The sequence below is a fragment of the Kogia breviceps genome, chromosome 3 (assembly GCF_026419965.1).
Source record: "Kogia breviceps isolate mKogBre1 chromosome 3, mKogBre1 haplotype 1, whole genome shotgun sequence".
In the NCBI taxonomy this organism is placed as follows: Eukaryota; Metazoa; Chordata; class Mammalia; order Artiodactyla; family Physeteridae; genus Kogia; species Kogia breviceps.
The window spans coordinates 145,757,474-145,770,688 of NC_081312.1; the positions used below are offsets into that span (position 1 = coordinate 145,757,474).

The 13,215-nt window shown below is 38.2% G+C and overlaps 1 protein-coding gene across 10 annotated transcripts in view; it reads left to right on the top strand.

Moving 5' to 3' along the window:
- The first annotated feature begins 17 nt into the window (after nucleotides 1–17).
- Nucleotides 18–13,215, top strand: part of CCPG1 (cell cycle progression 1) — a 39,457-nt gene continuing 26,259 nt past the window's right edge. For 5 of the 10 annotated variants that reach the window (XM_059056233.2, XM_067029816.1, XM_067029814.1 and 2 more), the window contains exon 1: nucleotides 192–691. The gene's annotated coding sequence lies outside the window, so the exon portion shown is untranslated. Of the gene's footprint in view, nucleotides 692–13,215 lie in introns of all 10 variants that reach the window. The other 5 variants (XM_067029815.1, XM_067029818.1, XM_067029819.1 and 2 more) reach the window with 4 other exon arrangements.

The following is a 13,215-nucleotide window of genomic DNA, read 5'->3' on the forward strand; positions in this document are numbered from 1 at the left end:
TGTAGCAGGCCGTCTCCACAGTAACCGGCCGCGGCCCCTCTGCAGTGCCGGGGCCCGGATGTTGTGAGGATCACGGCCGCGGGGCCCAGCTTCCTGCAGGCCGCCGGCGGCGGGCTCAGCTCCTCTTCGGGAGTCGTAGTTCTTCCCTCCGCCGCCCCCCGGTATAAGGCGCGGGCGGGACTACGAGTCCCGGCATGCGCCGCGGCGCCCCGCCGCCCTCCGCCTCTCGGCTGCGGTCGCTTGCGAGCAGGTTGTTGTTTTTATGAGAGGCGTCACTGCTCTCGGAGCTGTGACCGCCGCCACCGCGACAGCTAACGCCGTCGGGCGGAGGTGGCGCTGCTCCTTCAGGTACGGCCCTGGGCGAGTTTGGACCCCAGGAGGGGAGTCCGGGCCGACTGTCGGGGTCCTGGCTCAGCCGCCTGGCGGAGGCGGTCGCGGGGTTTCCGCTGAAGGAGAGCTTGATCCTAGGCGCTCAGTGTTTGCTGCCGCCTGGGTGGCCTCCTCGGAAGGCGAGTCTGCATCCCCCGTGGCGGAGCCGGTCCGGTGGTCCTGCAGCCTCGCTTACCTGCGTTGCAGAAGTGAGCGGTGTGCCGGGAGTGTGGGGGAGCCGACAGCCCAGGGGACGCACCCGCCTTCCTCCGCTGGGCTGGCTTAAGGCTCTCCTCGGTCCTGATTGATGAGAATCCATATGGTAAGATGTTATGTGCGTCACCCCGCCGGGTTTTCAGCCAGCCGGTCTTTTTTGGTGACGTTTGAGACCTGTGATGACAGGAAGAGAAAGATTAAATAATGTGTTTGAGATTTCTGCTTGTGAGCCTGGCTGATAGTGATCAAATCTCCCTGCCTAGCCTTTTCCCCCTCCACCGGTCCCCTTCCTAATCGATAAGCCCTCCGTAGCAGCCGGTCACTCACACCGTGCCTTGTACGCGTTACTGTTTATCTTTGTTTAACTTTTTGCCTTTGGGAGCGCCAGTTTTAACGAACTCAGCCAATTAGGTACTTTGTTGAGTGGGTGAAATTTGCACTGTCTCAGTCTGGCTTTATTAAAAAATAGAATGGAGCCTTCTTGTAGCTAGAATAGGTAATTATTTTCAGTACTGCGAATTTTAGGAGATTTGCCTCCTCAAATAAGGTCACATCTACTGGACGGTACTTGAAATGTCATTATTAGCGCATCGTGTCTTTGACTTAACGTTTGAATCTTATTAGGCCCCACCTTTCTCAGGCGTGTATTTATCACACCTTGGACGCTAGGGTAAATGGTTTACTGTACTTCTCTGAACTATGGTCATAAAGAGGAAGGGAAGGGAGAAAGTGAGGGTATTATTTTAATAAATAATTTCTAATCCTTTACCCAAACCTAAGGATGGGATTCTAATTAAATAAGCTATTAAAAATCGCTCTCAAATAATATTTGAGGGTGTGGGAAATACTAGTTTTTAAATGAAAGTAGGTTAGAAAGTAGTGTAATACTAATTTTGTTAACTAAACCATAGAATCAGAAGTGATTCGGTGTCTATTAGAAATAAGACGCAAAGGAGTGTAATAGTTTTAAAAGTGATCAGATGGTGAAACTACAAATTATTTTTTTCTTTATACTTTTTGGTATTTTCCAAATTTTCTATAGGAAAAAACCTTAATTTTAAAAAAAGGACACAGGGGCAGCAATTCCAGTTATATAGACTCTTTAAACATTAATTTTAAAAAGCAAATAACAACTACAAACAACATAGGCAGAGCCCCTGTTACTGCATCCACAGACTCTGAATAACAAGTTTAAATGTATACAAGTTAGTTGTTGAGAAGTGACAAGAAATGCATTGGTTGGACTGGAAAGGAAACAAAAAAATATGACAGTAATTCTTAGCATTTGTACATCTCGTCTTATTTTGATCTGTTTTCATTTTGTACAGTAAAATCAAGACAAAATTGCTTTTCTTAAGTTAAGGGAGTGCAGTCTTTATTACTATAACTTAAGGTGATAAAGCATGGGCATATTAATCTGAAAAGATCTGGGATGTAGCAGGGTTTTTCATTTATTATTTGTAAACATTTGCCAGTGGAAGTAAAGAAGTTAAACATTATTATAAAATGGGGGCTTTAAGCTTGTTTTCATCAAGTCATTTTAAGTATCAATACTATGTTTTATATGACTGATATTTTGGATTATGTTTTTGTTTCATTTTCTATTATGGATATGTTGGGTATGGTTGGGTAAGTAGCATATTTAGCCCACATTTTGTTTTCTGTCATAAAGAAAGGGCCACATTGTTCTTTGATAGGAATAGTCTGTGTATTTTTGCGGTTATCAGTCTTGAAAAAATGGGGTTTACCTCAATTCCAAGTGTCCATTAACTCAATAAAACAGCCATTCTGAAGCTTTGTTTTTATTTTTTTGCTTTTTTGTTTTTTAAGCTGTAGAAGTCATACTTTGTTTTCTTAGGTTCTTTTCTTTGGAGCATTGCTTCTCTCCCCAAATTTCAGTTTCTTTTCAATATTTTCTATTGTTTTATTTTGTGTATTTTGTGCCCTTTGTTGACTCAATATCTCACTAAAAATTTGGTTTCATTTACAGGGCATGAGAAACATTCATAATTACTTAACATGTCTGATTTACTAACTGGTTCCACAGTATTGTCTAGGTTGTGTAATTGTATTTTATCTAAGTTAAATATTTTAAAAATTAGGTGAGTTTGAACTGAGATCTTAGAAGTAGTAGTTTCTGACATGTAAAGAATATGGACACAGTGCAAGGCCTGTTAAGCCCAGGGTATTTTAAAACAGAAAATGCAGACTCATCTAACAATGCAGAACTACTAGAGGCTGAATTGTTTTTGTGTTTGTGAGTGGTTAAGATGAGGAAGTTGCCATATTGTAGGTGATAACTTACATTTTCAAGAATTTTCTTCCTGGGAGTTGTGCAGTTTTTGTTTTGTTTTTAAATTTGTAAAAATTTGTTATACAGTTTTTAAAGGTTACTTTCCATTTACAATTATTACAAAATATTGGCTCTATTTTCCATGTTGTACAATATATCCTTGAACCTGTCTTACACCCAGTAGCTTGTGCCTCCCACTCCCGTACCCTGTATCGTGCTCCCCAACCACTAGTTTGTTCTCTATATCTGTAAGTCTGCTTCTTTTTTTGTTATATTCACTAGCTTGTTGTATTGTTTATGTTCCACATATAAGTGATATCTTACCATGTTTGTCTGTCTTGGCAGTTCTGCAGTTTTGACTAAATTAAAACAGTTTAAAAAAATGAGTTGGTTTAAAAGGTCATGTTCGATGTATTGCACCAGATAAACTTGAAAATAAAAATCTCAGTTTGAGTTCTAAGGTGAAATTTAACTCTATAATATGGGGAGGATTGCAACTAACTGATAGATTTAGAGGATTTTTTTTTCAAGTGGTGTTTAAGGTGTGGAAACCTGCTTAAGGGCTTATAGAGTTTTCTGAAGGAAGTATTAGCAAGGAAGTATTAGTATTAGCAGGAAGTCAGAAATCTAATTTTTCTTCAGTATTTGTCCATAAAGCACTTTCCTAAAACCTTTTTTCTGGTTCATGTTGCCAGCATGATGAAATGTGAAAAAAGAATTGGATTGGGAGTCAGGACGTTTAATGATGTTGACAAATAATTTAACTTATGAGCTTCTATTGTTTCCATTTGTACATTATAAGTAACAGCCATTGCCATACTTCATGGGGTATGTGTGAAGATCAACTCAAATATAAAAAATCGTATCACTTTGTAAGTGGCAGAGTGATCTCCCCATGCAAAGTATTATTGGCCTGCGTAAGTAACATTTACATAAAGCATATTATACATTTGAAGTGTGATGACTTAATGTGATATATACTTTTGGACTGAGAAGCTTGATGGAAAAAAGTCGAATGGGATCTTCATTTGATTTTTTTGATAGTGCTTTTTGCCTTTTACTAGGTTGAAGGGAACCTGGCCCCTTCCCTGACTGTGACTTTTTACTGTGCTGCATTAAAGGTTCTGAAATTGCAGTGTGCTTTTATGGTTCGGCCTTTAATTTTGGTTTTGATTTGTTTTAATTGCACATCTAAAGTATAAGGAAGATCATCAGTGTAACTTAACAGTAGGAAGTGGATGTTGTTTTTAATGTTCTAAAACGGTACTTTAAGTTGATTTCATGAACAGTGAGTCTGCACTGAATGTCAAATTCCAGGTCCTCCCAGAGATACATTACATGTGTAAGTATTTGTCTTTCAGGGAAAGAGATAGTTTAGAGCTTAGACACTCCTTCTGGAGAAGTCAACCTTATCTGTATTACTTACAGCATCTGCCCCTTGAGATTAACTTCAAGTTGGGTTGACATATAGAACATTCAGGTAAAAATGTCTTTCAGAAACTTACAAATCAATTCTGAGGACTTTATGAGAGCAAATATAGGCGAAAGTAAAAGGCAAAGAAACATATAATATATCATGGGTGGTAATGACTGCTTCTATATTTGATTAGTTGATAACTCAGATAACATCTTCACTAACATTTTATCTAATATTACTAGAAAGTAACAATGGGTGTGTACTTAATTATCTATTATGTACTTTAAAAAATGGAAAGCAGAATAAAAATATATAAAATCCCTTTGTTTTCCATCTCTCTGGCTTTTTTCCCAAATGAAAAGTAGAAGAGAGTTGTAAAAAAATAATTAGGACAAATTATCCTTTTGTGGAAAGTATGTTTAAGATAAACAAAAAATATAGATATATGATGAATACATATATTTTAACAAGTAAAATCATTATAAAAAATTTTTTGAGAGTAGAAGAAAAAAACATCAAGCTAGATCCCAGTAGTTTTACTTATCTCTGAAAGGGGAAGAGGAGCCAACAGGGGCTGGCAGTGCCCAAGTGAGGGCCGTATGGCACCTAGTTAAGCTTCTAGATTTACTACTGGCTCTTTCAGGCTTTTTCAAAATTAAGATGTAACAATCCTGGAAAGTCAGGATTCGTTTCAGAATGGGAACACTGGTGAAAAGGCTATTTCCATACTAACAGGTATCTTAATTTCCCTCCAGCATTTTGAATTCATATGGTTCACTACTTTGTTTCAAACTTTTAATCAAAGGTGTAGCTTCTTTTAGATGGAGGCAAAAAGGGATACTTTTATCTTCAAATATGTCAGTAGTTGCTTTTGTATCCCAATTTGAAGGATGTTACATCATAAAAGAAATCTTGTGAAGAAATTGTGTATTGACTCATTTCTTGCAGAATTTGTTTTCTAAATCAAAAAGTTAATTTACTGTATGTAACAGTATTGCTGCCTCTTTCTGGTCATGGATAAAGTGAAATTACTACTATTGGAGATTTTTTTCCGGATACCTATCTTTAGCGATAGATATCAGTGTTTAAGTGAAATTCCACTCCATTAAAACTAGGAAACCCTGTTTGCTATGGAGAGGTTATCTTTGAATCCACTTAGAAGATGCATATAACCAAGAGGCAGGACAGGCATTGGACCCACATCTTGATGCCGTAATTACTACGCTGTGGACTCTTCAAATCCCTGGATTATGCTCGCTTTTCTCTAGCATCAATTTTCTCCAGTAAACTTCTGATACCTCAGATATAAACGTTTTAATATGATTCCCTTTAGTCCTTTAATTTGTTCTGAAGAGACTGGTCATCCAGAAGATGATTGGATTTGTGTCAGTCATTCATTTACTTAATATTGGGTTTGTCTTTTCATTTAAAAAGAGTATATATTTTTCCTGCCGATTATGAAGATAATAAATAGACCACTGAAATTTAGCAGACATAATACATGTAATTTTAGTTTTTTTAGATTTGAAAGATACTGTTTAAAATTTTAATTAGACTAATGCATATAAATTAATATCAATAGGGTTTATTATACATATCATTTTCTGACTTACTTTTTTCACAGAATATATTATTGATATCTTTCCATGTCAGGACATATTGATCTATTTTAAATTTTTAATGGCTGCATTAATAATAGATATTATACATTTTAATTTTAATAAACTCACTCTTGATAGACATTTTACTTTATAATTTTGTACTATAAAAATTCAACCATTCTTACACACATGTATATGTATTTTCATATTCATGTGAGTATTTCTACCAGATAAATTCCTAGAAATGAGGTGGATAGGAAATGAAATAGAGATGATAGGTCACAGGGTATCTGCCTGTAAAATTTTGTTATTACAAAATTACTCAAATGATAATAACTATGCATTTTTACTGTTTACAGTGCCTATTTTTCTGTATCTTACCTATTAACCTGTTTAATCTTTCTTGATCGTTGAGGCATTAAAATAATCTTGCTTCTCTTTATGTATCTTTCGTAGTAAGGTTGAGCAGTTTTTCCTTATAAGCCATTTTAATATCTTCTATAAATTGCTTACTCATATTCCTTGATACATTTTCTATTCAGTTTTTTAACCTTTTTCTTACTCATTTATTGGTGTACTTTACATGTTTTGAAAACTCTGTAATATATGTCACAGGTATTCTCAGTATATCATTCTTACTTTTATGACTTTTGGCAAACAAGTTTATGATTTTTATATAATAAAAAGCTTTTCCTTTACAATTTCTAGGTTTTGTGTAAAGCTTAGAAAAAAGGTCAACTTTACCCCAGGATTGTAAACCTTTTCTGTTTTGTTTGAGTCTTTTCGTGTGTGTGTGTGGTTTTATTTTATATGTTTAAATCTCTGGGGCTTCCCTGGTGGCGCAGTGGTTGGGGGTCCGCCTGCCGATGCGGGGGGCGTGGGTTCGTGCCCCGGTCCGGGGGGATCCTGCGTGCCGGGTAGCGGCTGGGCCCGTGAGCCATGGCCGCTGAGCCTGCGTGTCCGGAGCCTGTGCTCCGCAGCGGGAGAGGCCGCAGCAATGAGAGGCCCGCCTAGCACACACACACATACACACAAAATCTCTGGGCTGTATTTTTACCAGGTGGTCTTAAGGTTTTATGAAGCCTTATCTTAATAATGCCGAACTTTCACAAGGCAAACATGAGAGATGACATGAATCTGAAAGTCTTTTGCAACACCACATTTATGCTGTTTAATGGAGAGTATGTTTCCTGAGTGATGCACTTTGTCAAAAAACTGATTTTTTTTTCCCCCTTTGGGAGATAGGAGGGGAAGAACAATGAAATTTACTGTCTTTTTAAATTTAGAAGTGTTTTATGTGAAAGTGGCTCTTTTGCATCTCTTTCATTCTCTACCTTTCATAGAAAGGCTCTGCTGTTTTTTTTTTTTTTTTTCCCCCCCTTACGCGGGCCTCTCACTGTTGTGGCCTCTTTCGTTGCGGAGCACAGGCTCCGGACACGCAGGCTCAGCGGCCATGGCTCACGGGCCCAGCCGCTCCGCGGCATGTGGGATCTTCCCGGACCGGGGCATGAACCTGTGTCCCCTGCATCGGCAGGCGGACTCTCAACGACTGAGCCACCAGGGAAGCCTGGCTCTGCTGTTTTGAGCATCCAGAATGGCAGCCAGCACTTTAGTTCCATATTCATAATTATCTGTCAGATCATTTGTCTCTTGATGCTGTTTGGAAGCAATTTAGTTTGGCCTGGGCTTGGTGAAAAACTTACTCTTTTTCAAATAGTTTACCTGACCATTCTAGCCAATAAGCCTTGGAATCAACTTCCCTAGGGTAGTCTTTTTTTTTTTTCCCCACAGCACAAAGGCCTTGTGGGTACTAGGCACTCCTAGGTTAGGCTTATTTATTGCCAGAGTTTGGGGACTGAAATAAGTTTGACATTGTAGATGAAAAAAAAAGTATAAGCTGAGCCTTCACTTAAGATGAGACTATTTGGAAAAAAGAAAGCAGCACAGTGAAAAGTTCTTTCCCCACCACAATGAACAGGATTGAAGACCCTTTAATTCCCCGAAGAGATACAATTCTCACCATTTACTCCAGAAGTGTTTGTCACAGTACTTTAAAAAATGTAATCTGTGCCAAATAACCATAGAGCATAGTGACAGTAACAGTTTTAGATACTTAGACAGAAAATCTTAGAATTTCTTAAGCTTTTCTGTTTCAACCCCTTCATTGTGGTGTTTAGTGATTTTAGTGGCCCTAGCTCCCTTTTGAAAATTGGCAGGAATAAAAAAAATTCATAATTGTGGTACATTTAAAAGAGGCAAGCTTAGGGGGTGGGGCTAGACCTGAAATTAGACCTGTAGCTCATTACTATTTCTGATCCTTTAATTCCTGATCTGAGTAAAAATGCTTGTATGTCCTTTTCTATAGATAAAATAGAATATTAAGCAATTAAAGATGAGAGATTATTATGTATGTATTGTATTGACTTCTGACTAATAGAGAGCAGTTAAATTTTTTTTGCTGTTATAAAGACATTGAAAGTTAAATTGGAACTCCTTATCAAAAGCTTTGAACTTAACACTAACTAGTAAAGTAACTCACGGATAAAAGTAATAGAAGCTGCTATTAGGTAAGCTATGCTAAGAAGTACAGAAGTTATGCTAAGAAATAAATGCTGTACATTTAGGGGAAGGAGAGATCAGTGTGTCAGAAACATGAAGGAAAACTTCATGGAGGAGACTGAGCCTTAAAGATGGAAATCAGAAGAAAGGAAAGGAGGAAAGCATTCCAGGAAGTGTGACTTGAGTGAGTGAAGACTTGGCGGTAGGGCTGTGCTCCTCTACTTGTAGCAAGTAGATTACTTTGATCAGATGACATAGCTCTGGAGGAGAGAACTAATCGATTGCAAGCTAGGCTAGAGCCAGGTAGTGGAAGCATTTGGATGTCCCCTTAAGAAGTTTGACTTTATTGTACAGAATACTTATTCTCAAGGTCATGGGGAGACTTTGCACAGGAAGTTTAAAAAACAATTTCTAGCATTTGGAATAAGTATTGCATGTAACCTGCAGTCAGTTTCATTGTTGCCTGTATGTAAATGTTCAGGGTGGTTGCGTGTAGGGAGGGACCAAGCAAAGAGTTGCAAAATAGCTCTGTAAAAAGTGGTGAGTACCATTGTAATTAAAACAGCCTTGTTTTGGTGCTGGAATATAGATCATTGGAACAGAATGGAGACTACAGAAACTGATTCATAAATGTATGGGACTTTATGTGACATTCATAAGTGTATGGGACTTCATGTGACAGAGAGTGGCATTTTAAATCATAGAAAAAATATGGAATATTTAATAATTGACATAATTTCTACCTCACACTAAAAGGGAGAAAACCCAGATTCACAGATTAAATAGCTAAATTGTAAAAGCCAAAACTCAGAAAAAGTATTAGTAGAAAATATAGGAGAAAAATTTACAATCTTGAGAGTAGGGAAGACTTTCTAAAGCAAGGTGTAAAATATAGGCTGTAGAAAACACCTTATTCTCCATCCTCAACATTTGACTGCATAAAATTTAAAGACATCTATGATAGAAGATATTTTTTGAAATTGAAGCATGCTAGAAAAAAATATTTGCAGTAGGTTTAGCAGTGAATTCATTCATGACCCAGTTTATGAAGAACTTCTGAAAATCAGCAGAGACAGCCCAATAGGAAAGTGAACATGCGAACATTAGATAATTCATGGGAAATGAAATAAGGATAGCCAATAAACAGGAAAAGATGCACAACTCTGAGTCATCTGGGAAATGCAGATTGAAACAGGAGATTTACTTTTTTTTTGCTCATGACATGATCAGAAATTAAAGATGGTTGTTACTTTTTTGGTGAGGTTGTGGAGAAATAGGTACCTTCGTATGTTGGTGGGAGGTCTTCCCTAACAACCTTATTTAAAATTCTGATCCCCACCCCCTACTCCCTGCATTCAGTTTTCCCCCTTTTTGCTTTATTTTTCTCCATAGTACTTGCCACCAACTAACTTAACTACATCTTCTGCTTGTTTATTTCTGTAGGGTTGTTATTGGACAAAAAAATAGAATATAAGGGAGGGACATTTAAAAAGTTTTTATTAGTTGGGATCTTGGGTCCTCTTTCCTTTATCCAACAGTCTGGTTTAAAGCAGGCATTTTCATATCCTCTTGGGGAGATGAAAGTTCCAGAACCTCTGAAAAGCATGATAGAAATAGGTTCTTGAAAGCTGTCTAGACTGACTGACTCATCTTTGATCACATTTACAGTACTGCAGCACTTTTGGGACCTTTGGTCACAGCCCATTGGTTGGCTTACGTCGGAATTGTAGACGTGTGGGAGAATAATGCCCCCATTCTTCTCCATCATGTCTAATTCTAGAAGATACAGTAATGGAAACCGTACCTTTTCCATAGTAAAATGTAGCTGCTCAGGAATGATGAGGGGCACCATCATATCAGGTAATATTCACTCCAGTTGTATTTTATGGGGTAAAATTAATATTGTTGCTCTGTTATTAGTTTTGACAGCTGCCACCTAAAGTGTTTTAAAATTACATCTTTGGTCTGTATCTCTCCCCTAAATTCAGTCTCCAGCTGCCTACTTGACGTATCAACTTGGATGTGATAATAGCTGTCTCAAATATAATATGTCCCTGACGAGTTTACCAATTTTCCTTTCATAACCTGCTGCTTTTGAAGTCTTCCAGTCTTAGTGGCCATTCCATTCTTGTATTTACTTAGGACAGGGGTCATCCCTCATACCTCGTATTCAGTACGTCAGGAAGCCCAGTTGGTTATACCTTCAAAATATATGTATAATTTGCCCACTTCTTACGTCTTTGCTACCACCCTGGTCCAAAGCACCATCATGTCACCTGGATTACTGGTAGCTTTGCAAATGGTCTTCCTGCTTCTGCTTCTGCCCCCTCACAGGCTGTCTCAATAGGGCAGCCGGTGTGATCTTTCTATTCCTTTCCTCAAAATTCTTCTGTGACTTAGTTTCACTCAGAGTAAAAAGTCTTAGGATCTGTAAGGCCCTACATCATTTGTCTCCCACTCCATTATCTCTCTGTCCTCATCTCTTCCCACTTCCTGGTAGCCCACTCCTCTCCAACCACACAGGCCTCCTTGCTGTTTCTCATAGATATGGGCTTGGTTCCAACTTTGTACCTACTGTTCCTTTGGTCTGAAACACTCTTTACCCAGTTAACTGCATGATGATTCACTCACTCATTCAAGTCTTTGCTCAAATATACCTTCTTAAGGAAGCTTTTGCTGATCATCATTTTTGAAATTAAGCCTCTCCAACCCAGCATTTTCTATTCTCTTTTCCCACGCTTTCTCTGTAGTAGGAAATATACCATCAAATACACTGTGTATTCTACTAGGTAATGTTGTTTATTAGATGACTCCAGTGTGAAAGATGAAGTGCTTAGGAAAATTGAGATGATTTTTTTTTTCCTTTGGCCACGCTGTGTGACATGTGGGATCTTAGTTCCCCAACCAGGGATCGAACCCATGCCCCCTACATGGAAGCATGGAGTCTTAACCACTGGACTGCCAGGGAAGTCCCAGAAAATGGAGATGAATTTAATTCAGACTATTGCAATAGGAATATCTCATTAATGAACTGAGGAGTTTTACAGAGGCAAGTAAACAAGGGACTCAGGATGGATGGAAGTGAGTCTTACCTGGGATTTTTTGAGGGCAGGTTGGTCCTTTGCAGTTAGCTTTCTGTCAGATCACAAAACAGGATGGGGAAATTTCTCAACCTTCCTTGCTTTCCTGGAGCACAGGGCTCAGATGAAGTTCAACCTAGTCAATTACTGATAGAATTTAAGCTCCAGGAAGGCAAGACTCTTATTTGTTTTGTACATTGGTATATTTTCAGTATCTTGCATGTGCTAAGAACTCAATAAATGTTGAATGAACAGATGGATAAAGGAGTGAATCAAAAATGGTACTAACTATAGGCCCATCTGCTGGAGAGTGTGATTATACTAGTGTAGTATAGTCCTTCTACCTTAAGTAACTTCATAAATGAGATATGAACATCCATGTAATAAATTTACATCCTAATATGACTAGTATGTGCTATATATTCTATGTGGAAGCCGTATGTTTGTAATGCTTAGTGTCAAATTCTCTTCCATAGAGTTCTATGAATAAAATCTTACATATTTTGAAGAAATGTTCCATAGGATTTCTTATGAAGTGAGAATCAATTTAAATGATTTGTCTCTGTTCTAGAGGCTATTATAATAGGATTTTGGAGTTTATCTTGAAGGCACTGGAGACCAATTTTAAATGATTGATTAAGTGATTAGATTTATGTGTTAGGATAAACAGAGTAGGAACAGCTTTGGGAAGGAGTGACTGGAGGAGAATTTGAAACTGCTGGCAGAGATCTCTTAGAGAGCTGTCACTGTAATAGAAGTGGGAAATGATGAAGTTGGGATAGGAAGTGGATAAGGATTTAGACCTGATTGGATTTTTGGGTCAAGGCAAGTTTTAAGTTATCCCAAATGTAGTTATCCTAAATCTAGGATTTTTGACCGCATGTTTGGTGGCTTTTGCTTGCAGCCAGGTTATTTTTAGCTAATGCTATTCTCTGAGATGATAGAAACAGGAAGAGCAGCAGGAAGATGATCTTAGTTTTGTAGATGCTTTATTTGAAAGGCCTGAGAAACCTGCTAGTGATCATCCAAAAAGCAATAGGGAAATATATGACTGGAGATTGGGGTAAAGAAGCTACTCCAAGGAATAAAACAAAGCCTGAGTCTAGAAAAGGGCTTCAAGTTTATCATCTTCATAAAGCACCCTTAGCTTTATAACTTTGTATGATTTTTATGCCTTTGTAACTTTCCCATAAACTCTGCTTATTTCTAAGTTATTATTAGTAACGCCCTCAAAATGGAAGAGGTTTTTGCATTTACCTTTGTTCAAAATAATGCGGAGAGGAACCTCATGGATTCCTCCAGAATTTTGAGTTCCTTGAGGAACAGTTTAGAAGTGTGTCACTAACTGCATCATCACCCAGAAATGTTTACCTTTTTTCTTTATTGAGTGCTTAATATGTGTTACCAGTCAAGTAAACAAGCAATTACAGCAGAGTATTGTATTTTAAGTAGTAGATTAGGGAATATACTAGTCTTTGGGGATGGGGTCAGAGAATGGTTCACAAAGTGATGCATTAGCTGAGATAGAAGAGTGGGCACAGGAGTTTGGGTAGAAGTAAGGAGGTGAGTAACTGAGATCGGAATATGCAAAGTCCCTGAATTAAGAGAAAGCTACGCTTTTTAGTGGAATTGAAAAGGTGGAGGGGAGAGGGAGGGGATGGAAGGAGAGAGACAAAACAC